The 25,521-nt window shown below is 37.1% G+C and overlaps 1 protein-coding gene across 4 annotated transcripts in view; it reads right to left on the minus strand.

Moving 5' to 3' along the window:
• Positions 1-25,521, minus strand: part of PPP1R12A (protein phosphatase 1, regulatory subunit 12A) — a 168,498-nt gene that overhangs the window by 141,826 nt on the left and 1,151 nt on the right. The window lies entirely within an intron of this gene.

A 25,521-nucleotide genomic window follows, 5' to 3' on the forward strand; every position in this document is an offset into this window, starting at 1 on the left:
GAATCGCAGCACGCCAGGCTTCCCTGCCCATCACCAACTCCCGGAGTTCACTCAAACTCACATCCATCGAGTCGGTGATGCCATCCAGCCATCTCATCCTCTGTCATCCCCTTCTCCTCCTGCCCCCAATCCCTCCCAGCATCAGAGTCCTTTCCAATGAGTCAACTCTTTGCATGAGGTGGCCAAAGTACTGGAGTTTCAGCTTCAGCATCATTCCCTCCAAAGAAATCCCAGGGCTGATCTCCTTCAGAATGGACTGCTTGGATCTCCTTGCAGTCCAAGGGACTCTCAAGAGTCTTCTCCAACACCATTGTTCAAAAGCATCAATTCTTCCGCACTCAGCTTTCTTCACAGTCCATGACCACTGGAAAAACCATTTCTTGTCTAATAGTACCTAAATAGCAAGCTCTAGGACTGCTGCTGCTGCTGCTAAATCGCTTCAGTCGTGTCCGACTCTGTGCGACCCCATAGACAGAAGCCCACCAGGCTCCCCCGTCCCTGGGATTCTCCAGACAAGAATACTGGAGTGGGTTGCCATTTCCTTCTCCAATGCATCAAAGTGAAAAGTGAAAGTGAAGTCGCTCAGTCGTCTCCGACTCTGAGCGACCCCATGGACTGCAGCCTACCAGGCTCCTCCGTCCATGGGATTTTCCAGGCAAGAGTACTGGAGTGGGGTGCCATTGCCTTCTCCAAGCTCTAGGACAGTAGCACATATAAGCTTCAAAAGCAAACCTTAGTGTTCCCTATCTGTATATAGGCAGCTTCTTAGAATACCCCATTGGTACACCTTTAGGAGATAACTAATCTACCAGACAGGCTCTAGCCTATCTACTGACCTGTAATTAGCCCCAGGTATTCTTTAGGATACCAAAAGAGGTAGAACGTAATGAGTCAAGTAGCCCAGAGGCACTGTAACACTGTGAACAATGTTGAGTCAAACCACGCTATGGTTTTCCAACAGTCATGTACAGATTTGAGAGGTGGATCATAAAGAAGGCTGACTGCTGAAGAATTTATGCTTTCGAGTTGTGGTGCTGGAGAAGACTCTTCAAGAGTCCTTTGGATAGCAAGGAGATCAAACCAATCGTAAAGGAAATCAACCTTGAATATTCACTGGAAGGACTGATGCTGAAGCTGAAGCTCCAATACTTTGGCCACCTGATAAGAGCTGACTCACTGGAAAAGACCTTAATGCTTGGAAAGACTGAGGGTTGGAGGCAAAGGGGGCGACAGAGGATGAGATTGTTGAATGGCATCATCAACTCAATGGACATGAGTTTGAACAAACTCCAAAAGATAAGTGAAGGACAGGGAAGCCTGGAGTGCTGCATCCATGGGGTTACAAAGAGTTGGACACGACTTAGTGACTGAAACCACTACCACCCAGGTTCAAATCCCAGCTGTGCAATGCATAAGCCTTGTTGTGACCTTGCAGTCACAACTGTATCTCATTTTCTTCACTGGTATAATACAAAAATAAGAATAAACATATTTACTTCATATGACTATTTTGAGACAATACATGTGCCTAAAAATACTGTCTATATTACCTGTGTGTGTTAGTCGCTCAGTCGTATCCAACTCTTTGCAACCCCATGTTGCCCACCAAGCTCCTCTGTCCATAGAATTCTCCAGGCCAGAATACTGGAGTGGATTGCCATTTCCTTCTCCTGGGTCTCCTGCATTGCAGGTGGATGCTTTACTCTCTGAGCTACTACGCAAGCCACAGTTAAACATAATTATTTGGGTTTACTATTATTCCCAGAGATAGGTCCTTGTAAAGATGGAAAGATATGAATTTTCATGCTTTTTATAAGAACCTGTTACAAACTAAAAGTTCAATGCCCTAACTATAGCTTCTACTTAATGCCATATTGCTTTCAAATAGAAAGGGGTGGAATCATTTTGTAAATTGACAACAAATCATATTTATCATTTGGGTGGGACTAAGGAGAGGAAAGAGGAGTATTTGGAGTGAGGAAAGGGCCTATGTGAATTAGCCAATAAGACCTAACTGACAAAGAACTGCATGAGACAACTATGATAACAATTAAAATGAATCTTCAAAGTATATTTCAAAATATAATCTCCACTAATTACTCTGTCCCTAAAAAAACATTTTTCTGATCTTTGTAAGAACTACATAAAATTAAAATACTTCATGCTGTTCACTATGAATTTCACTCCTAAGGAAAAAAAAAGTTAATGCATTAATAGAACACATGAATAAAAAAAACCCACAAACTTTCAATTTCATGGGTTAGTCATTGTAAAAGATGAATACTATCAGTTCAAATTATTTAAGCATTTCTCAATTTAGTATTAAGTTTATGCAACTCTGCAAACAGAGAATGTAGCTATGGCTAAGAAAGTTAGTATTACTGACTTGGAAAGGGAAGGCAGAAAAAAATGTATCAATTCCTAACTTCTTATGATATCTAATAAAAATCACTTTGTAACTTTACCACAGAATTCTGAAGATAAGAATTATAAAATACTGATCCAAAACCCAAGTCTTTCTCAGTAAATAGGAAACCTACAGTATCAAATAAAATTAAAGGGAGACTAGAAGGAATAGTTTAATCTCCAAGCTGAACTACTGAAATGGCTTCCAAGCTGCTATTTTTCATAACTATGAAATTAATTCTCCAGTAGACTTTAATTCATTAACTAACTTCAGTGTTGCAAATTCTTTACCATTTTATACACTAAGTATACACTTTTAGGCTTGCCACCATCCATTCTTGCAACCTTCTTCACAGACTATTATCCATTTCTAAAAACTGAACCTCCTTCAGACCCAACCCCCTGACTGCATTTCCATCACTTGGGTTTAGCTCCTCTCTCACTCGCCTCCTTCAGCACATTTTAAAGACAGTGAAAAATTCTAGCTTACCCGCGTTTATGAATCATCTCAAACATACAAACCATAGAATTGTTTGGTTCTTACCCTCCCCCACTCTGTATGCCTTTAAACATGTTGTAAAAATACCAGATCTCTTGTCTGAACTACTGCAATAGCCTCTGGAATTGGTCTGCTGGTCGAACTTCCTCTTCTCTCTTCCCCCATGCAAATCTGATTACATTAAGGCAATTAAGTCTTCAGTGCATTTCGAGAGCTCTCAGTATGAAATGTATGGGCTTCCCTGGTGGCTCAGATGGTAGAGAGTCTGCCTGCAATGCAGAAGATTTGGATTTGATCCCTGGGTCGGGAAGATCCCCTGTAGAAGGAAATGCCAACCCATTCCAGTATTCTTGCCTGGAAAATCCCATGGACAGAAGAGCCTGCTGGGCTACAGTCCACAGGGTTGCACAGAGTCTGGACATAACTGAGGGATTTTCACTCACTGGGTCCTACTAGATCTGCCCTTCGCCCACCTCTCCATACATCCTGTGGCACCACTCGCCTCCTCATTCATGTGCTCTGGACAAACTTCCACTGGATTCTTCCATTCCTCCACTGGGCTGTGCTCCCTCCCTCCTTCCTATGAAGGGCTTTTACATGGTATTTCCTTTGTCCTATTCCTCAACATTTTACCACTAAGATTCTACCTCTCCTCCCTTTACCAACTCTACCAAGTTATACCAATTCATCCTCCAGCTCTCAGTTCAACCATCACTTCCAGAGACCCCACCTAAACTCTCAAATCCTTTTATTCCCTTTATTACTTATTTTTAATTGAAATATACTGGACATATACAGTATTCTATGCTTTTCCTTCAAAATACTCAACAGTGATTATCTGACTAATGAGAGCAAAGATTTGTCTGTATTCCTTAGCTGCTAGTACCAAGCTTGGCACATACAAGGCACTCAACAAACATTGCTAAATTCATGAAATACTGATAGTTCAATCACCAGCTAATCAGTTTAAGAGAATCTCTGCCCTCTATAAACGTACATTCTACCAATTTTAGGCATGAATTAGTTTAGTAAGCAGCCTTAGCAGCCAGCCTCTTGTGAAATTTTAGCTTTAAAAAGTATACTGTGTTCAGTCGTTAAGTCATCTCCAACTCTTTGTGATGACATGGACTAGCCTGCCAGGCTCCTCTGTCCATGGGATTTCTCAGGTAAGAATAATGGAGTGAGTTGCCATTTCCTATTCCAGGGTATCTTTTCAACCCAGGGATTAAACCCACGTCTCCTGCATTGGCAGGCTGATTCTTTACCACTGCACTGCCTTAAAAGCCCAGAAAGTGTATTAACCCATAGTAAATGCTTCCACTGGTATTTTATATGTCTAACCTAGCAAAAGAGACAACTTTTCAAAATACTGGAATTCATTTGAAATCTCATATACTTCTTATACCAGCAATATATAAGAATTCTGGTTTCTCTACATCCTTTCCAGTATTTAATATTATCATTCTTAAAATTTGGCCATTCTGGTGGATATATACTAATACTTTAATGTGATGAACAATACTGAATATACTTTAACATATACTTTCATATATATATATTGAAAATATAACAATATACTTTCTCTGATGAACAATATTGAATAATCTTTTGTATGTTTATCACCATTTGAATATTTTCTTTTGTGATGTGCTTGTATATTTTTTCTTACTGATTTGTAGTTTAATACATATATACACCAGGCTTCCCCGGTGCTTAGACGGTAAAGAATCTGCCTGCAATGTGGGAGACCTGGGTTTGATCCCTGAGTTGGGAAGATCCCCTGGAGGACGGATGGCAACCCATTCCAGTATTCTTCCTGGAGAATTCCCACGGATAGAGGAGCCTGGCGGGCTACAGTCCATGGGGTCGCAAAAAGTCGGACACAACTCAGTGACTAAGCACACATATACACACACACATACACATCCCTGAATATAAGCTCTATGTCAACTCTACGTGAGACAAGTATCTTCCCATTCTGAAGCTTATTTCTGTTAATGTTATCTTTGGAGGGACAGAAATTCTTCATTGTAATGTACTCCAATTAATCAGTCTTTTCTTTTATGGTTAATGATTTTTGTGTCCAGTTTAAACATATTTTCCCTACCTCAAGTTTATAAAGACATCTTAATGTGTTACCTTCTTCAATATCTATTATTACATATTTCACATTTAGATCTACAAGCTATCTCAAATTGATCTTTGTGTATGATGTAAGGTATAGGATGTCAACCCTTTTTCCATATGGGTAGGCTGAGTGAGTTCCATTTATTTTCCATCAGAGTAAATAACTCCTTTCACCTTTTTTGTTCTTTTTAAATTTTTATTTTATACTGGAGTAAAGTTGATTAACAGTGTTATATTAGTTTCAGGTATACACCAAAATGATTCAGTTACATATAATACATGTATTTATTTTTTTAAAAAAATCCCTTTCCCATTTAGGTTATTACAGAGTATTGAGAGTTCTCTGTGCTATCAAGTAGGTCCTTGTTGATTATCTGTTTTAAATATAACAGTATGTACATGTCAATTCCAAATTCCCAATCCACCCCTTCCGCTGCACTTTTCTGTTTTAAAGATTAACCAGGCTATATTTGGCCTTTTGCATTGATCATCAGACTGTCATTTTTCTCTCTCTCTCTCTCACACACACACAACTGGGATTTTGGTTCAGCTTGTGTTGAATCTGTGATTGGTTTAGAATTAACTTCTTTATAAGAGTCAACCTTCCAAAATCACTACAACATGCAGAAATAGTTACAAGAATCCATTTATCTTCTATTAAGCAAGACATTAAAAATTGCAAAATGTAAAACAATGCCATTTTTCATTAAATTTTTTGACTTGCAAAATGCTTATTTTCCATTAACATGTTATTCACGAACTTTCTGGACAACCCAGTATATTTGCATATGAGTTATTTTAAAATAAATAAATATTTTAAAGATTTTTGAGTTTCACTTTCTAATTTGTTAAATATTGGAAGACAGTCAACATAAACAAAAAGGTCTTTGAGTTCTTCCCTATTTTTTTACATTAAAATAATAGTAGGCAAAAAATAATAGTAACCAACAAATTAGTATTAATATTTTATTGAGATAATTATAGATTCACAGGAAGTTGTAAGAAACAGATATTACTTTGCCCAGTTTTCCTTAATGATAAAATTCTGTGAAAGCTATATACAGAAATATTATACCCATGACACTGACATTGATATAATCCATCTAATTGAGATTTCCCCAGTTTTACGTACCCTGTGGGGTGTAGTCTGTTCAAATTTTAAGAGTATAAAAGGGCTTTGAAACAGAAAGGTTTAAGAACTGCTGATCTAAGATTTAAAATTCTTTATGCCTTTTCACTTTTACAGACTGTATATTTTAAATAATTGATATTGACTTTTTAATGAACTCAATTCTAGCTTTGTCTTCCTCATATTCTCATAATACATTAGTCAGAATGACAGAATAAGTATGTTTGTTCAGAGAGAATCAGCCCACCAGCTACTGTTGATGACCTCAGATGATACATGAGTAACCTAAAAGGTGGATCAATTGATCCCTTTCCCGGGAACCCAGAATTAAAACTCAGAAGGTGATTAGTCTCTCTGGATACCCTGACCAGATATAAACTCTGAAATTGTTGGTAGTCTTTTATTTTTCCTTCTGAAATGAGAAAACAAGAAACTTAGTTTGCTGTAAAAAAGAATAAATATTTGTTAGAAACATGATGAGAAACATAGACTTCCTGGGTTGCATATACTTGGCTCTAATTCATTCCAGAAGCCCAGATTCTATAAGATAGCTCTATAATCTTAACAATGAATTACTTTATTTAGGCCAGTTCTAATGGACTTTTCCTACTTAAAACAAAGAATTTTAATTAATATGTGCAAGAGGTCTTTCCACCTAGGACCTCTTTTACCTAGGAGGTCCATTTTCCTACTAGTGGCTCCCCTAATACCAAGGCTAAATATTGATTTGTGGTTTTGAAAACTGCTCCCTTTGTTTTTTCAAGAGACTCAAAAGAAAACAGTTGAGCTGATGATTTAGGGAGGGGGGATCTTAGGGTATATGAAGAATTACAAGTGTGTCTATAATTACATATAAATTTGTTAACAACTTTAGCAAAAGGACTGGAATATAGTTTTTTTTTTTTCCCTGTAGAAATAATTTTGTTATACAAAGCCATTCAACTGGTGAGTAATGAAAAAGAAGCTGTCATTGGTAAGAGCTGCTGAAATAGCCTACAAATCAAAAACTGTAGGACTAGACACAGTTCTACAGATGTGATTTCACAAGGTAAAAAAACAGATTTTTTTTAAAAATCTGGACTAAATTTAGATTTAAATCTTAAATCTGGACTAATTTTTTAATATCTGTACTAATTCAGTGTAAATTTAGCTTTACACTGAATTAGTACATTTTAAAATGATTATACTCTGGTCAGACTCTAGGCTTGCTTTTAAACTTTCAAGCAACCTTTTTCTCATGTTTGTCAAAGATGGTCTCTACCAACCTATAGTTATCAATATTTTAATGCAGAAATGTAAATTAATACCCATTATCTTTTCATTTTACTTTTTAAAACCTACTATTTCACACTTTTTAGAGTTCTCTCTCAGTGTCTACAGTTTTATCTATTTGGAGTTAGCTGAAAAGTTCATTTGAGTGTTTTACAGAAAAACTCAAACTTTTTGGCCAACCCAATATTACAATGTTGAATGAGATAGGGTCAAGAACATAAGGACCACTACTTTAGTCTTCCCTCTGGATTGATACTGAGTGATTCATCAGTAGGCTGATAAGTAGTGATGAGTATACAGTGGTTCATCCAGCAGTTAATCCATATAATCCTGCTAATATTCATGTCAGATTTGTCACATTGACCACAAAGATCTAACAAGAGCCTGTCCAAGTGCTGTACTGCAAAATCAAGCTACACTTGCAAAACTTCCCTCATTTGAACTTGCTAACCTTGCCAAAAAAAGGAAGTGAAGATAAGTCAACATAAAACTTGTTTTCAGAAAACTCAAATTGGCATCCAGTGATCAACATAACCTCTTGTAAAACTATCCACTTAATAATGGATATTAGAATTCTGCCAGACAGAGTAGTAGACCATTTTTAACAAATGCACCGGTAAATTAAATGCTGTACCACCAGTTATTTCATTTCCTTCTTCCTAGTTTTGATCCATTTCACAACTCCTAACAGCCCTCTTTTCACTGTCTTCAAAAATGTTTTCATAAAATTCATGTAACTCTGGGCTTCAACATTCCTGATTCTATTCTTAAGAGACTTGTAGCCATTTTTGCAATTCATTCTTAAAAGAGATATTCATCATTAAGTGGTTTTCATATTCATATAAAACAAGGTAAAAAACCTCACCATGTACAAATTGCTTTTCTAACTTTTAAAATGTCTTTATTCTTCAAGACTATCTGCCATGGGACTTCCCTGGGGTCCAGCAGTTAAGGATTCACCTTGCAAGGCAGGGGACTTGGGTTTCAATTTCTTGTTGACGAACTAAGGTCCCAGAGGCCATGGAGCAACTATGGTTGTGCCATAACCGCTGAGCACAAGCGCCACAACTCCAGTCTGTGCGCTGCAACGAAAGACCCCTTGTGCTGCAACTAAGACCCAACACAGCCAAATAAATATTTTAAAGCAGACCAAAAACTCCAACTATCTGCCTTTTTGGAAATTATGCTTATTATTTTCTCAGTAGTCTATTTGCCAAAAGCTTCAAAATGCATCCAACTAAACTCCTAATTCATTTTCTTACTTGTAAAACTCTCCCTAGGTGACCACCCTAATTATAATTAGTCTTTCCTTATGAAATATAAGGTTCAGAGTAAAGACTGGCATAATACAGAAATACTTAACCACCAATACCAGCTCCCTTGAGTGGCTAGACTAAAACACTAATATCCATTATGACAAGGTCTCTATATTTAATCCTGAATACATTACTGGAAGTGGCCGTTTAGGCATTTTTCTCCAGTCCAGATTCATCTTCTTTTTTTCTGCTTGTTGTAAACAACTCAAAGATGGCATAGTCCAAAATATCTATAATTCCCTCTCAGAGATAACCATTAAAAACTGGGGTAATATCCTCAGATTTACTTTCTATGCAAATGTTTCCCCCCAAATGGAATCATATCATACATACTGTCTTGCAACTTTTTGTCCCTTAAGTGTATTTAAAAGGGAACAATTTACATATCATCAGTCAATCTCACACATAAAACAAACATATACATAATCTTCCTCCATCACTAAGATTGGCTTTAAATGTCAAGGGTAAGTTACAAAGGGCAGAAAAGAGACTTTCCTGGCAGTCTAGCGATTAAGACCCCATGCTCCCACTGCAGGGGGTACAGGGTCTATTTGGTCAGGGAACTAAGATCCCAACTGCCTCATGGCATGGCTAGGAAAAAAAAAAAAGCTGCGTGTACGTGTGGGGAAATGCCATGATAATTTTGAGTTGAGGTTTAATATATAATTGGAGAAGGCAATGGCACCCCAATCCAGTACTCTTGCCTGGAAAATCCCATGGACGGAGGAGCCTGGTGGGCTGCAGTCCATGGGGTCGCTAAGAGTTGGACACGACTGAGCGACTTCACTTTCACTTTAATATATAGCAACCATTTCCTATTTCATTTAAGCTAAAACAAATCCAATGATGCCTGCTCAAGGTCAAAATAAACCACATAATCTTTTTGTAGAACTGCTACTTTTCTCATTAACTGTGCAACTTAAAAAAAAACAACAACAGTAAAATACGCAAAAAAAGTCACAAATACTCAAAGGAACTCTAGAAATATTTTGAGCAAAAAAGAAAAAATATATCAATGTAAAAGTTTCTTATTTTTCCAGAAAACACAACTTTGTAAATCTAAAAACTGAAAAAAGTTGAGACTTTTTTTCTTTTCTGGCCACTCTGCAAGGTTTGCAGCTACTTAGTTCCCGGGACAACCAGGCATCGAATCCATGATCCCTGCAATGAAGTCTGGAGTCCAAACCACTAGATTGCCAGGGAATTCCCAGAGAGTGTTAAATGATTTTTTAACTGTGCAATTTTAGCAAAAACAAACATGCTTTGAGAAAAAGTACTCTCATCTTTCATTTTAACCTATGACCTTATTTTCACAGTGCATTATTTAAGGCAAAAAAAGACTTCTGGATTGTTACTACTACCACTCCTTTATTGCCTTCCAACAGTTCTGTGCCCTAGCTCTCCCCATACCCCTAAAAATATACACTCCACCTTCTCCTACAATATCATAAAAATAAATTTGACCTTAAAGTTCTTAATTAATTCTTCTGAAGTGAAAGGCACACAAAACACACACACACACACACAACATTCTGCATGTGTTTTGGGCTAGTTCACCAAAACCCTAAAAAAAATCTAACCATGAATCTTTATCCTGTGTTTTCCCCGTGCCTTTGTAAATTCACTTCTGTTTGCTACTCAAATACACCTAAGAAAATAGCCACATCTGGCGAAGAATTGATGCTTTTGAACTGTGGTGTTGGAGAAGACTCTTGAGAGTCCCTTGGACTTCAAGGAGTTCCAACCAGTCCATTCTAAAGGAGATCAGTCCTGGGTGTTCTTTGGAAGGACTGATGCTGAAGCTGAAACTCCAGTACTTTGGCCACCTCATGCGAAGAGTTGACTCACTGGAAAAGACTCTGATGCTGGAAGGATTGGGGGCAGGAGGAGAAGGGGATGACAGAGGATGAGATGACTGGATGGCATCACTGACTCAATGCACATGAGTCTGAGTGAACTCCAGGAGTTGGTGATGGATAGGGAGGCCTGGTGTGCTGCGGTTCATGGGGTCGCAAAGAGTCGGACACGACTGAGTGACTGAACTGAAGGAAACAGACTAAGACAAAAAAGCCCTCTTAATGATTTTTATGAATTATTCGGAAGTAAGCCACCTCTCAATATCCTACATATCCTTTAGCATGTATTTCACACTTGACTTTAATTTCTTGTTTACTGCCTGTCTGCCCCAAATAGCATTCAAATATACTCTGCCTCTGATCTATAGAGTAAGCACAAAGTAAGCATTAACTGAATGAATACACTCTGTGAAAAGCACTCCATTCACCTAGTTTTCCAAACTGGAAACCAAGTGCACACACATCTTTGCGTCTATTCCCTCATGTCAAACCACTTCCAATTCCTACCAATTCTATTTCTTGAATATGTCCTGAGTCCATCTATTTTCCAACTAGACTGCCACTAAGCTAGTTCAACTCTCTTAGACTACTAAAGTTTCTGAACTAGTTTCCCTGCCTCAAGTCTTGTGCTCTTCTCAGTTGCATTCTCCATGCTGCAGCCACAGTGACTCTTCTTAAAGAGAAACTCTGATTTTCTCATTTAACCTGATAAAATCCTGCAACACCTCTACATACCTCCAGGTCTTTGCACATACTAGTCCCTCTCTCTGAAATAGTTTGCTGTACTCTCTTCTCTCTTACAACTTTGGCTAACTTTTACTCATCACTCAACAGCTAAAAAAAATAACTGTCTTCAGGAAGTTTTCCCTTTCCCCAAATCAAGGTGAGATGTGCTTTCATCAACTTCCATACCACTATGTACTACAACCACTATATATCATTACATGTAACTGACATAAATGTATAATTTCATTAAATGTGTAATTTCCTTGTGTGAAAAGTGAAAGCATTATTTGCTCAGTCGTGTCTGATTCTTTGTAACCCCACGGAGTGTAGCCTGCCAGGTTCCTCTGTCCATGGAATTCTCCAGGCAAGAATACTGGAGTGGGCTGCCATTCCCTTCTTCAGAGGATCTTCCCATCTAAAGGACTGAAACCAGGTCACTGCACTGTAGGCAGATTCTTTACCGTCTGAGGCACTAGGGAAGTCCCATAATATCCTTATATTTATCCATATATCTAATACACTGCAACTGTGTTAGGGCAGGGACAATAACAATCACTGGCCATCTTCTAGGTAATCATAACTACACTGATGAATACTAAGCCTAGGCTGGGGCTGGGGAACTGGTAGAAGAGAATTACAGCCTCAATTTTTAGTGGTGAGTAGTGATAAATACATAAAAAATAAAACCGCTTACTCTAAATTTATTCACACATTATATAACAACCCATTTCAAATGTAAGAACAAAGTTAGTGGAGGTGATGGAATTCCAGCTGAGCTATTTCAAATCCTAAAAGATCCTGCCGCTAAAGTGCTGCACTCAATATGCCAGCAAATTTGGAAAACTCAGCAGTGGCCACAGGACTGGAAATGGTCAGTTTTCATTCCAATCCCAAAGAAGGGCAATGCCAAAGAATGTTCCAACTACCACACAACTGTTTCACATGCTAGTAAGGTAATACTCAAAACCCTTCAAGCTCATTTCACATGCTAGTAAGGTAATACTCAAAACCCTTCAAGCTCATTTCACATGCTAGTAAGGTAATACTCAAAACCCTTCAAGCTAGGCTTCAAGAATGCGTGAACCGAGAACTTCCAGATGTTCAAGCTGGATTTAGAAAAGGCAGTGGAACCAGAGATCAAATTGCCAACATCCACTGGATCAGAGAAAAAGCAAGAGAATTCCAGAAAAACATCTACTTCTGCTTCATTGACTACGCTAAAGCCTTTGACTCTGTGGATCACAACAAACTACGGAAAATTCCTACAGAGATGGGAATACCAGACCACCTGACCTGCCTCCTTTGTGGCTCAGCTGGTAAAGAATCTGCTTGCTATACAGGATACCTGGGTTCGATCCCTGGGTTGGGAAGATCCCCTGGAGAAGGGAAAGGCTAACCACTCCAGTATTCTGGGCTAGAGAATTCCATGGACTGTATAGTCCATGGGGTCACAAAGAGTCGGACACGACTGAGCGACTTTCACTTTCACTTCACTTACCTGCCTCCTGAGAAATCTATACTGAGGTCAAAAAGCAACAGTTAGAACCGGACACAGAACAATGGACTAGTTCAAAATTGGGAAATTATATTGTCAGTGACAGACTTTATCTTCTTGGGCTCCAAAATCATTGCAGACAGTGACTGCAACCATGAAATTAAAAGACGCTTGCTCCTTGGAAGAACAGGTATGACAAACCTAGACAGCATACTAAAAAGCAGAGACATTAATTTGCCGACAAAGGTCCATATAGTCGAAGCTGTGGTTTTTCCAGTAGTCATGTACAGATGTGAGAGCTGAACCATAAAGAAGGCTGAGCACCAAAGAATTGATGCTTTTGAACTGTGGTGTTGGAGAAGACTCTTGAGAATCCTCTGGACAGCAAGGTGATCAAACCAGTCAATCTTAAAAGAAATCAATCCTAAACAGTCAGTGGAAGGACTGATGGTGAAACTCTAATACTTTGGACAACCTGATGGGAAGAGTCGACTCATTGGAAATGATGCTGGGAAAGACTGAGGGTAGGGGGAGAAGGAGGCAACAGAGGATGAGATGGTTGGATGGCATCACTGACTCAATGGACATGAGTTCGAGCAAACTCTGGGAGATACTGAAGGACAGGGAAGCCTGGCATGCTGCAATCCATGGGGTCACAAAGAGTTGGACACCAATGAACAACTGAACTAAACTGATTTCAAGTGTGTAACTGAAAGGTTTTGGTATATTCAGAGTTATGCAACCATCACCACAATTAATTTTAGAACATTTTTATCACCTTAAAAAGAAATGCTATATCTATTAGCAGATATATGGGAAAAGGACATACATTTCCCCATTTCCCCTCAACACCTTCAGCCTTTGGCAAACACTTATCTACCATCTGTCTCTATGTATTCACCTATACTGAACATTTCATATAGTGGAAACCTACAATATGTGGTCTTTCCTGAGTGGTGCCTTTACATAGTTCAATGTTTTTAAAATTTATCTATGTTGTAGCAAGTACCAGTACTTAGTTTCTTTTTATTGACAAATAACATTCCACTGATTTCAATAACAAAACAACCACATTTTATTTATCTATTTATCAGCTGATAGACATTTTGTGTTGGTTCCACTTTTTGGCTATTATGTTAACACTGCCATAAACATTAACATACACATTTTGTGTTCAATTCTCTTTTGATTATATACTTAGGAGAACTGCTAGGTTATATGGCAACTATTCTGTTGCTAGACTACTTGCAGAACTAGACTGTTCTGCAAGTAGTTGAAAATGGTTGCACCATTTTACATTACCACCAGCAGTGTAGGAGGAATGTAATTTCTCCGTACTCCGGTCATACTTGTTATTATCTGTTGTCTTTATTATAGTAATTCTATTAGGTGTGAAGTGGTATCTCATCATGGTTTTGATTTGCATGTTCCTGATGGCTAAGCAATTTCACTTTATGCTAAACTCTGTGAGGGCAGTGTTGGTATCTCTTTTGTTTAAAGTATATCCTCCCAGTTCTTAATAGTGTGAGACACAGAATAGGCCTTTAATTATGTTAACTGAATATATAAAAAGATAGGATGAGTTTAGAAGTATTTTTTTTCAGGTGTGCATAAGAGATATTGACTGTATGTTGGAAGTGGAAGGAGAAAACACAAGACCCTGAGATGTAGTTTAGTAAATGGAAGACAGATGATGTAAAAAATTAGATGCATATTATATAAAAAGGAAAACAGAGCACATAAACAGAACAGCTGAAACTATACGAATGAATGATATAGAAAAGAAAAAATAGAGACACACAGAGAACTTTGGGGTTTCCCAGGTGGTTCAATGGTACGCCTGCCAATGCAGGAGATGGGGAGTCGACCCCTGGGTCAGGAAGATCCCCTGGAGAAGGAAATGGCAACCCACTCCGGTATTCTTGCCTGGAAAATACCATGAACACAGGAGTCTATAGGGCTACAGTCCATGGGGTTTCAAAGAGTTGGACACGACTTAGCGACTAAACAACAAAACAATGCAAGAGAACTTTAGAACATTCTTCTTCAAGAAAGAAAAAAACGTGGTTCACTGGTGGTCCAATGGTTAAGAAGCCGTCTGCCAGTGCTGGCGACATGGGTTCAATTCTTGATCAAAGACTCCACATGCTGCGGGGCAAGTAAGCCCATGAGCTGCCACAACTACTGAAGCCAGCATGTCCAGAGCCTGTGCTCCGCAAGAAGAGTCACCGCAATAAGAGGCCCATGCACCTCAACGAAGAGTCGCCCCTGCAACTAGACAAAGTCCACCGGCAGCCATGAAGACCCAGCACAGACAAAAATAAATAAATAAGTACATAAAATTTAAGAAGAAAGACAGAGACCAGAAAAGGAAACCAAATAGGAGCATTCAGAAAACGAGGATGGAACAGGATCAAGAAAGATTCAAGTCACCTGTTAAGTTGCTTGTAACTTACAATAGCTTTCTCAGGGACATCTTTCCTGATATTCTAAGTTAAGTCCTCCCGGTAAAAAAATTCATTTCACCCTAGATCTCTATTCTACATTTTTTGGCACCTCCTCTTGATTATATACTACATGCAGAGAGGGATCTTATGCTGCTGCTGCTGCTGCTGCTAAGTCACTTCAGTCGTGTCCAGCTCTATGTGACCCCATAGACGGCAGCCCACCAGGCTCCCCTGTCCCTGGGATATGATAAATAATGATTTATGTGTTTATGAGTGAGTTAATCACTACATGAATAACAGCATCATTTATCAGTAAATACAAATACTGTGTAATATTTCAAACACTTACAAACTTTATAAACACACAGAGTAATAAAATAGGTTTTCCTATACGTACCTCAGAGAAGGAAGAGGACATCATCCCGTTATGAGAGCAATATGCGTGTCAGCCAGAGTACTTTCAGGGTTAGTCTTCTGTGTTAAATATACTAGAGTGTGTCAGTGCTCAGTCGCTAAGTCACAGCCAACTCTTTACCACCCCAAGGACTGTAGCTAGCCAGGCACCTCTTCCATGGGATTTCCCAAACAAGAATACTACAGGGGGTTGCCATTTCCAACTCAGAGGGATCTTCCTGACCCAGGAAGTAAATCCACATCTCCTGCATTGGCAGGTAGATTCTTTACCACTGTGACACCTAGGAAGCCTGCATATACTAGAGATTTTACTAAAAATGTCTTCTGAATAAACAAGCATTAGAACAGCATGCTACCTTGGGCAAAACATATAAATTCCAAGTAAAATCTCGAAGACACAGTCTGAACAATATAATTTCATGAGTAAGATATACATAGTATAATATCTACCATTATCACGAGAAATTGAAAGTATACTATTCATCATCAGACAACTAGGAAAATCAACTTTAGGAATGTGCATGTGTATTCACACAGTGGACCTAATATTCATTATCCCAGAATTATTTCTAAAAATGTATAATTTATTAGCAGGTTATAAATCAGAAAATTAAATATAATCTTATTTTTATAAAATTATATATTGGATAGAGATGCATAAAGGGAGTCTACTGAAGTTTTCAATAGGGGCTAGCTAAGCTCCATGCCTGAGAATTTTAATAGCACTGTTCTTTTTTTATATTCTTTTATGAGTCTTTAATTATTTAAATAATTATTATTCTTCAATTTTTGTTTCAGATAGAATACATATAAAACAACAAACGTGAAAGAAAGCCATGTTTAAAAACAAAAAAGAGATGGTGAAGACAAAAAGCAAGAGTAGAAGGCAGTTACTTGAGACATTTTCATGAGAATGCTTTTCTCAACCACATTGAGAAAAATCAGAAATTTAAAGACATTTTAGTGTTTAAAGAAAAAAAGATGGCTGAAAGAGTTAAATAGCAATAGACATTCTGAAAGGGAAAAAACTTGAATACGAGACAAAAATTTTTATGCAGATCATTTCACACAATTAGAAAGGATATAAACTGTTGAACATATTCTGAATTGTTGAACTGTCCTAATCTTTTAAGAAAAATGGTACAAACAAACGTATCTTTGAGAAAAATCAATAATGAAATACAGAGTCATGATTTAGCAACAGCAGTGTCAAAATCTTTTGTGGAAAACACATTCATTAAAAAAAAAAGACCATGGTCAATTCACCAGCTATACAAGCTACTGACTTGTTTCATGCAAAATTTAGAACAGAAACAAACAGTACACAAAGTTTATCATAAAGAAATTCTGAAGCATACTAAAGTTCAAGCAATGCAATTAAGAGTTGACTAAAATCCAAGATGGACTCTTTATGACAATGTTCCAATTAAGAATAACCTTTTTAGAAAATACCATTCAATTACTGACAGTATTTAGTAACCATGATTACTCAGATCTACTTTATTCACCAGACATGTCTCCAATGTCTATCATTTTCAAAATTCACAAACTCTCCACCAAAAAGTAAACACCACACAGGATATTCAAAAGAAGCTTCTGGGGTTGAAGCTCCAATATAAAATTTCCAGAAATGTTCCAAGCAAAAAGCAGAAATACTAGATTAAGTTTAGAACCATATATAAAATAATTCTGAAGGCTAATAGAATGTATGTACTTCTGTTTACTACAAAGTAAAGGTAACCGATGTGTGTATTTGTTTTAACAGTTATTCCAGGAAACTATACTCTCCCATATGGTTAACTTCTAGAAAGGTATCAATTCACAAAATTTCTCCTTTGCACTATTCAAGTATTCAAGAAAATGATATAAACTTTCTACAACCTTATCATTTTCTTTTGTTAGGCAACATGTTAAACATGTATTTTCAGCTCATATGAGTTAATAATCAAGTCAAAGTAACACTTTATGTCAGTGAAGCTCTCTCCCTGTGGAACATCTCCCACAATGCACATAATGCATTTAAATAGATTACCCAATAGGTGACAGCTGAGGAATGCCTTCATTTCTTTCCACGGTTTCTACTGAATGTAATTTGAAAAATGCCTATATAACACATGACAATGTGGAATGTCTCCACCCATGAAAGAGCATTCAAGTCAAGGAAACAAACTTAGGGCAGTAATACAGAGCTCAACTTTGTCTTTTTATGGTTAGCCAGCCCAACAATGAAAAGATAAACAACCAAAATACTAAGAAGGTCAGAAAAGTACTGACATACAGGGATGCAAAGTGAAAGTGTTGTTTAGGGGAGAAGTGTGAATAAAATCACTAGGAAATATGAATTAGCTTCTAATAACAGTATGCTAGGGGTTCCATTTCTAAACCAACCCTGAATGAGTTGTTTAAAGAAATTCATTTTTTTAAGTATGTTACATAAACTGATCAAAATTCTACTTATTGGTAATCAGAAACACATTGGTTGCAAGAAAAAATCTAAGATTCTGCTAAGTTCTGATTGTAATAATGGTTACCTTCATACTGTAATTATAAAGTAAATCATCAGTATAAAGAATCCGCCTGCAACACAGGAGACCCTGGTTCAATCCCTGGGTTGGGAAGATGGGCTGCAGAAGGGATAAACTACCCACTTTAGGATTCTTGAGCTTCCCTTGTGGCTCAGCTGGTAAAGAATCTGCCTGCAATGCGAGAGACCTGAGTTCGATCCGAGTTGGGAAAATCCCCTAGAGAAGGGAAAGGCTACCCACTCCGGTATTCTGGCCTGGAGAATTCCATGGACTGTATAGTCTTGAGTCCATGGGGTCACAAAGAGTCGGACATGACTGAGTGACTTTCACACACTTTTTCATTAGAAAATTTTTAATGTTTGCTAGCTATTATATTTACTCACACAAATTGTCATCATTTTGTTCTCTATCAACTATGGTCTTCACAAGATTAGTCTACTGTGTTCATTTTGTTAAAAATCAACAATAACTGTGCACCTGCTAAAATAAAATGCAGACACCAAAGGGGATTTACAGAAAAATGAATCAAAGTTCCCAATTGAAGGAATTCACTATTCTGTCTGGAGACAAGGTACACTAACAATAGCAGGTAGTGTGCAAGTGCCAAACTTAGGGTTTAAACAGTAAGGGAAAAGAATTATTGTGCACCCCAGTGGTCAATGCTTTGAGCTGTGCCTTAATATAAATAAGCTGGGAAATACATTCCAGAGACCGATGACACACGCAGAGACTTATGTAAATATAAATATGAAACCAGTGCTTCCTACAGAAAGCTTTCACCCATCTCCTGAATCTCTTCAGATAAATTCTTTTTTTGCTCCTTATCAGGTGATCAGGAACAAGGCACTTGCCTCCTGTGACACTGCCTGCCACCGCCTGTACTCTCTCCCATATCTACCAAACGGAGAACGGCAGGAATAGTTGTGAAATCTGCTCACCTTCAATTACTCTTACTTCATGAATGAGTATCAAATACATGTGTTCTCGGTATACCAATAATCTAACATTGATATATGAGTCCCTACTGTCCATCATTTGGATACTCATCCTTATTTTGTTAAAGTATTTCTTTTATGAAATGATGACAGCAGGTGACAAAGCTGTTTGTTTTTAATGCCCTGACACAACAACAGAAAGATTAGGTTCTCCTCTGTCATAAAATAAAAATAAAAAACAAAAACCATTTTACTGGTCCATGAAATGTAAAATTCTGGGAACCAATGACTTTATAGGCAACAAGTAAATCATGTTTCAAATGGTGCTCTCACTCATTATCAACGAGAAAAAAGAAAATTCTATTGCCTTTTCCAAGGAAAGATCTGAAATATAATTTCGCTAAATTTTGCAAAATCATTTCAGGAACAGAATATTCTTATGACTTGGATATTCCTACTGATTAAAATCAAACATGATGAATATTTAAAAGTTTTACTAATTCAGAAGTTAATTCAGGTAACTTTACTAGCATTTCATGTAAAGTCTTAAGTCCTAATTTTAAATACCAATAATCAATGTACAGAAAATTTCAGAAGATTAAGCTAAATGGTGGTGACAAGCCGGTGCTTGCTTGCTTGCTTTCCTTCTTTAATTATCATTGATAAAGAGTTTATATCTTTTCATTGAAAAAGTTGTATATGTAGGTATGAAACATTTACTATAAATGAGTATATAAAAATGCCTAGAGCATTAGTATAAATTGCTATTAGGATAAAGAAAAACTGAGATGTTTAAAGACTAAGTGAACTCTGTTCTTTAAAAAGAGATCTGTTGCTGTTGTAACCTCCTTTGTACCCTCCCAAAGCACGCATCAAATAGTATGCACATAATGGTCAGTGAAAAACAGTCTTGGCAGTTCCTAAAATTTAGGATAGATTTTGAGATTGATTTAGATATAGTATTACTGCATTTCAATTACCACAGAAAGCTCTTAAAAATTTTGACTAGCTAAAATAAAAGTAAATGAAGAAAAATTATATCCATGTATACGTGTTTCATTTGATTCTCTGCTAATTACCATAGAAAACTCCAATTACTAATCATCAACCATAATGACTGAAAGATTTAAGAATACTTACTTCTTCAGACTTAAAGGCCATGTAGCATAGTGTTAATGCTTCCCTGATGGCTCAGTGATAAAGAACCCACTTGCCAAGCAGGACACCAGGGTTCTATTCCTGGGCTGGGAAGATCCCCTGGAGAAGGAAATGGCGACCCACCCCAGGACTATTGTCTGGGAAATCCTACAGGCAGAGAAGTGTGGCGGGCTACCGTCCGTGGGGCTGCACAGAGTCAGACACGACTTAGCCACTAAGCAGTCACAGCACAATGTTAAATAAGATTGGGCTCTTATATACCGGTGTCAGAACCAAGCTCTGCCATTTATTATCTTGGTAACCTTGAGCAAGAGAAAAGGACTTGTGAGAATTAAGCGAGATATTGGTTATAAAACTATCATAGTATTTCACAAGTAACAAATCCTCAACAAATGTTCACCAGCCAATCCCCCTTCTCAATGCAACACTGAGATAATGCAGCACTACACAGTCAACTGCAACTTAGAAACTCAAAATGACTGATGGAGATCTTAAACTTTTCAAGAAGATATATGCCAATACTGCATTTACCAACATGATTATGGAGCACCCCGACGCCCTCACCCCCCCAAACTTTCAAAAGAAAAGTGGAGTGAAAACTACAATTTTCGGCAGGCAGGAAGGTAAAGAAAATAGCGACTCTGGGAAATGTCAAGAAGTAACATGTTACAGAAGTAACAAAACAATGTTCTATATCTTACCTCCTTCCAAAGGTTCCTAAGGGTTTCTATTTTTTAAAATTATCTAACTAGACAGTTTTTAAAGTACATCTCCTATGTGAACAGCACTGTAAGATGTGGTAAGAAATAGATAATCAAAAAAACTTTTCCTCTATTCCATCTAACGTTTCTACCTAGCTACACTAGAAAATGCTCAGTCACAGCTTGCAATGTAGCTGAAAGCACATGAAAGATGGTCTTGGTTATGACACTGCAAAGTCAGACCACAAAACTGTTGCCAGGAAGTGCAAAGGCATCAGCTTCAGAGAAGGCATTACAGCAGCAGCACTGTGGGCACCGGTGATCTACCAGCGTACCCCATATATGGCTAGGGTTTTCCATTTATTTGCAGGAAGTGAGGGGCCAGTTCAGGGTTAGTTTTGTTTAGGTTTTATTTTTTATGGTTAGGATGTTTTCAATAAAAGGTCTGAAGAGCAATAAGCAACTTAAGTTATGTAGAAAAAGTATACTGTACTTTTTTAAACACAGATTTTAATATTGTTTATAAGGGATCCAATAGTCTTCCAAGATCTTAATATCCCCCCACCAAAAAAATAGTAAGTAAACAATTATAAACTCTACATTCAGTTTTAAAGAGATTTCTCATATATAACAACCACACTATTTTCTAACAAGAGACTCTTTAAAATTATAATAGCATAGAACATGGATTTAATTCTACTCTGTAGTATTCTGCCATAGGACCTAGTTCAGATCTTTATAAAGAAGGTAGCAAATTAATTGATAACTAAAGTGAGTATTTTTCTATCTCTTAACAGGTAAATTGGTTTAGGGTATTTTTCTAATAGGAAGAAGGTTAATATTTTAGAAAGTTTAAATCTCAAGATATTAAAAATATCTGTTGAGAAGACTGACAAGTTTAACCATGTGCTAGAATTATATTCTAAGTATCTGGGTGTGAGAGTTTTAATGATTTATCTTACGACACACAAATAACTATAAAACTTCCTATCTATGATATGAGGTAAAAGATAAAATTAATCATTCTTTAGTGAGTACCTACTATGTGCCAGGATGTGGAAATAGAAAACTGCGGAAGATTGGGTCCTTACAGTTGCCCACAGGGAAGACAAAATTTAAAACACACATTACTCAGTAAGAAACACTTTAATAGCAGCAAAAAAGCAAGACATAAGGTAAAATGAGTATCCCAAAGGAGAGTCTCTCCAGTGAAACAGTATTATACAAACTCAAAGGACAGAAAGAGCATTTCTGGATGGCAACTCGGTCGAACCTAAAGAATGACCAGGATTTTGACTGGCAAAGAGGTGGAAAAGGCAAGACCACAGATACAGAAGTAAAGAAAAAAGTAAAAGCTGTAACACAGTGGAGATGCATGGGGTATAAGTAAATAATGAAACACTTTAAATCTGAATTGAGAGGAGTGGCCCGATTGAAATGGTGCTGTGAAAAGATTAAAGTGGCAGCAGCATGAATGCTGGACTGGATCGACCTCGAGAAGAGGCAGGGGAAGCAAGGAGGCTGTTACTGTAACACAAAGATAATAAAGGTATGGCCTAGACTGATAATAAGAGTGGCAAGAATTGATGCAAAGGAAGTTATGAATACTGACTGGATACATGTAGGCAAGGGGATAAGTGGATGATTAAAATGTTTAAAGCTTAATCTAGAGATTAATGACATGATTATCATCAACAGAGGCATCAATGAGAATAGGCTTGGTGAAGAAAGAAAAAATTTCATTTCAGGTTGAATATAAAGAAATTCCTGATATTGACGTAAATAAGTAGTTGCTATTCTATGGCAAAGGGGGTGGACCTCTATTTACTGTATCTCTCCTTGAAGATATATTTTAAAATATAAAATCACAATATACTGAATAATACTTTACTTAACACTGTGTCATCAGTCGAAAAATGGAAATGAAGGACTGGAGCAGTGTTTGAACTGGAAACTGACTTGGAAGTCACAGATACAGAGGAAGCAGAAATCAAAAGGCTAAACTCAAACTGTTAGAAGAAATCTCAGTGTTATATTTTATACACACCAGTATCAATAAGATTCAGCAATAAAGCATTCTACGGAAAACTATTATTACTCTCCTAAAACCTTTATAAAGCATACTGACATAGAGATACAGATCATATGGTATAAAACTCTACCAGGTAGGTCTTAAATCAAAGCTGAGTATTGCCCACTAGTAAAAATGAAAATCTACTGTAGACCTCAGTTCTAAAAAAATCAGAAGTTTATATTGTAACTTAAATACTGTGTTCTAGCTACTGGAGGGGTTAGGGAAAAGGGAGCTATTCCAGAGACCAAGGTAGGAAATTTGTAGAAAACACTGTCTTTTCTGCTTTAATAAATGACCTATTTTTATACCCCCCTAAAAAGATAAAAACTGATTATCTTTTGTAACTTCTAATGAGAAAGAACACTCAACCAATTAAAGAAATTTTTGAATATATGGTAGTCACAGTAAGATGGAAGTAAAATATTAAATTAAGAAGTGTATTTGTGGGCTGTAAAGTTCCTAAAACTTTTCTTCTAGCAGTGAAATTTAAGACAATTGATCAAAATAAAAAATGTAAATGAACAGTCCAAAAGACTAACCAATAATCAATCTAGTAAAAAACCATTCTGGCTGTTCTATGTGCTTTCAAGAGGTTAAATAAAAAAAAAAAAAAAGTATTCAAGGGCTATTTAACAAACCAATGGGTCAATTTTAGCTTTTACAATTTAAGTATTTAAAGCAATCAATATTCAAGCGATTTGTAAAGTTAAAATTGTCCTGTGATTATTTTTTAAAGAGTTTTATTTATCACCTTTCACTATCTGTTGTTCTGAATTTGCCCAAAGCGAACTCCTTGTTCTCTGTCAGAAAGGCAAAAAGTACAAGAGTTAATAAAAGAGAAATGAAGGTGTAGAAAACATAATAAAAATTTTAATGCTTGATATTTTAAGACTTTGGCTTCACTGAGTTAAGGAATGGGTAAATACATACATTACAAAAAGATATTATGCAAATAACTTCTGCTTAAGCCTTTGTCAGCTAAAACAAAATATCTAATAAAGACAACACCTATATAATGCCAAACTAACCACTGAATTCAGTTAATCAGGAAGACACTGATAAGTCCGATAATGCAGCACGTCCAAATTTAGAGGAGAAAATAAAAAAATTCTAAGAATCCTGCTAGATATATTTTCTCTACCTAAAATCAATAGTAATGTAAGTATTAAAGTTTCTCCCCTTCCTCCAAGGCAATATAACTGTGTTCTTCAACATCTGTCGTAACTTTACATTTCTATAGAACAATTTTAATAAAACAGTTATTAATCTGTCTTTCTGAATTAATTTCATACTAAACCATGTAAATTACACTTGAAAGAAATTCGAAAAGATTCATCTTATATAATTATCATTTCTAATATCAAAACTTTCTTTCATTTCAACATCATGTTTTTAGAATCTAGAGTTATGCTATAGCTTAAAATAAATCAGTCAAACAAAAAGTTTGTTTTACATTAGACGCTAAATTAATGGAAGATAGCTAAAGACCATGCTGTATTTTTACTGGGTGCCACATGCTAAATTCCAGATTTGTCCTGCAATTTGTCAGTCATTATAGTTCATCCAGGCAACTTGTAAACAAAGGCTATAAGCCAAGTTTGATATGAGAATTCAAGTAAATAAAACTTAAAACGGTCATCATTCACTAAACAGGAAGCAGTAAAAGGAAAAATGCCACCACACACCTCTTTTAAAAAGGCAGCAAAGTATTATGCATGAAATATCAACGCGTAAGTTTCACCCTCCCAAACACGTTTTTGTTACAGTATTCATCGAAATAAAGCTACGATCTTTCCACCTATCAGCAAGGCAACTTTGACTTAGTTTACAAGTCTTTTTCATTGTAAGGGGAAGCTATTGCTGTAAAGTTGTTTTCCAGTCATTCCAAGCTGCCCACTAAGAAAATGTAAAGAGTTTATGTTTTGACACCTATTACCCTCACTGAAAAATTGCTTTTTATGCAGAACTCTACGTGGTTGTGTTGCTTTTGGCCTGTTAAAGGCAAAGCAACATTATCTCTGGATTGCCAATAGTTTCTCCTTATTTGGCTAACATTGAGAGATCCCAATCAGACCACTATAAAACTTTAACATGCACAAAGCATCCATTTTGAGAAAAGTTTGTGACCAGCTTTCTTTTTTCCCACCCACCCCCCCTTCCAAAGAAAAACCTGAGCTTGGAAACCGGCTTTGAAAAGACTGCCTCGTTATTTATTCTTCTCTTTCTAACCCCAACACACACTCCAGGAACTGGGGCCAAAGGATCTCTGACACTGCGGCAGACTCGACTCGGAGTAAGACTCTCTTCCGTACGTTCAGGTCCCGCGGTGGACAACCCTTCCAGAACGCTTCCTTACACTACCCACTTTCATACTCTCCCTTTCAGCCGGTGTAGATCAGCTAATCACACCGTTTCCCCCTCCCCAGTGACCAAGAGTAATA

The sequence above is a fragment of the Bison bison genome, unplaced genomic scaffold (assembly GCF_000754665.1).
Source record: "Bison bison bison isolate TAMUID 2011002044 unplaced genomic scaffold, Bison_UMD1.0 scf7180017864535, whole genome shotgun sequence".
In the NCBI taxonomy this organism is placed as follows: Eukaryota; Metazoa; Chordata; class Mammalia; order Artiodactyla; family Bovidae; genus Bison; species Bison bison.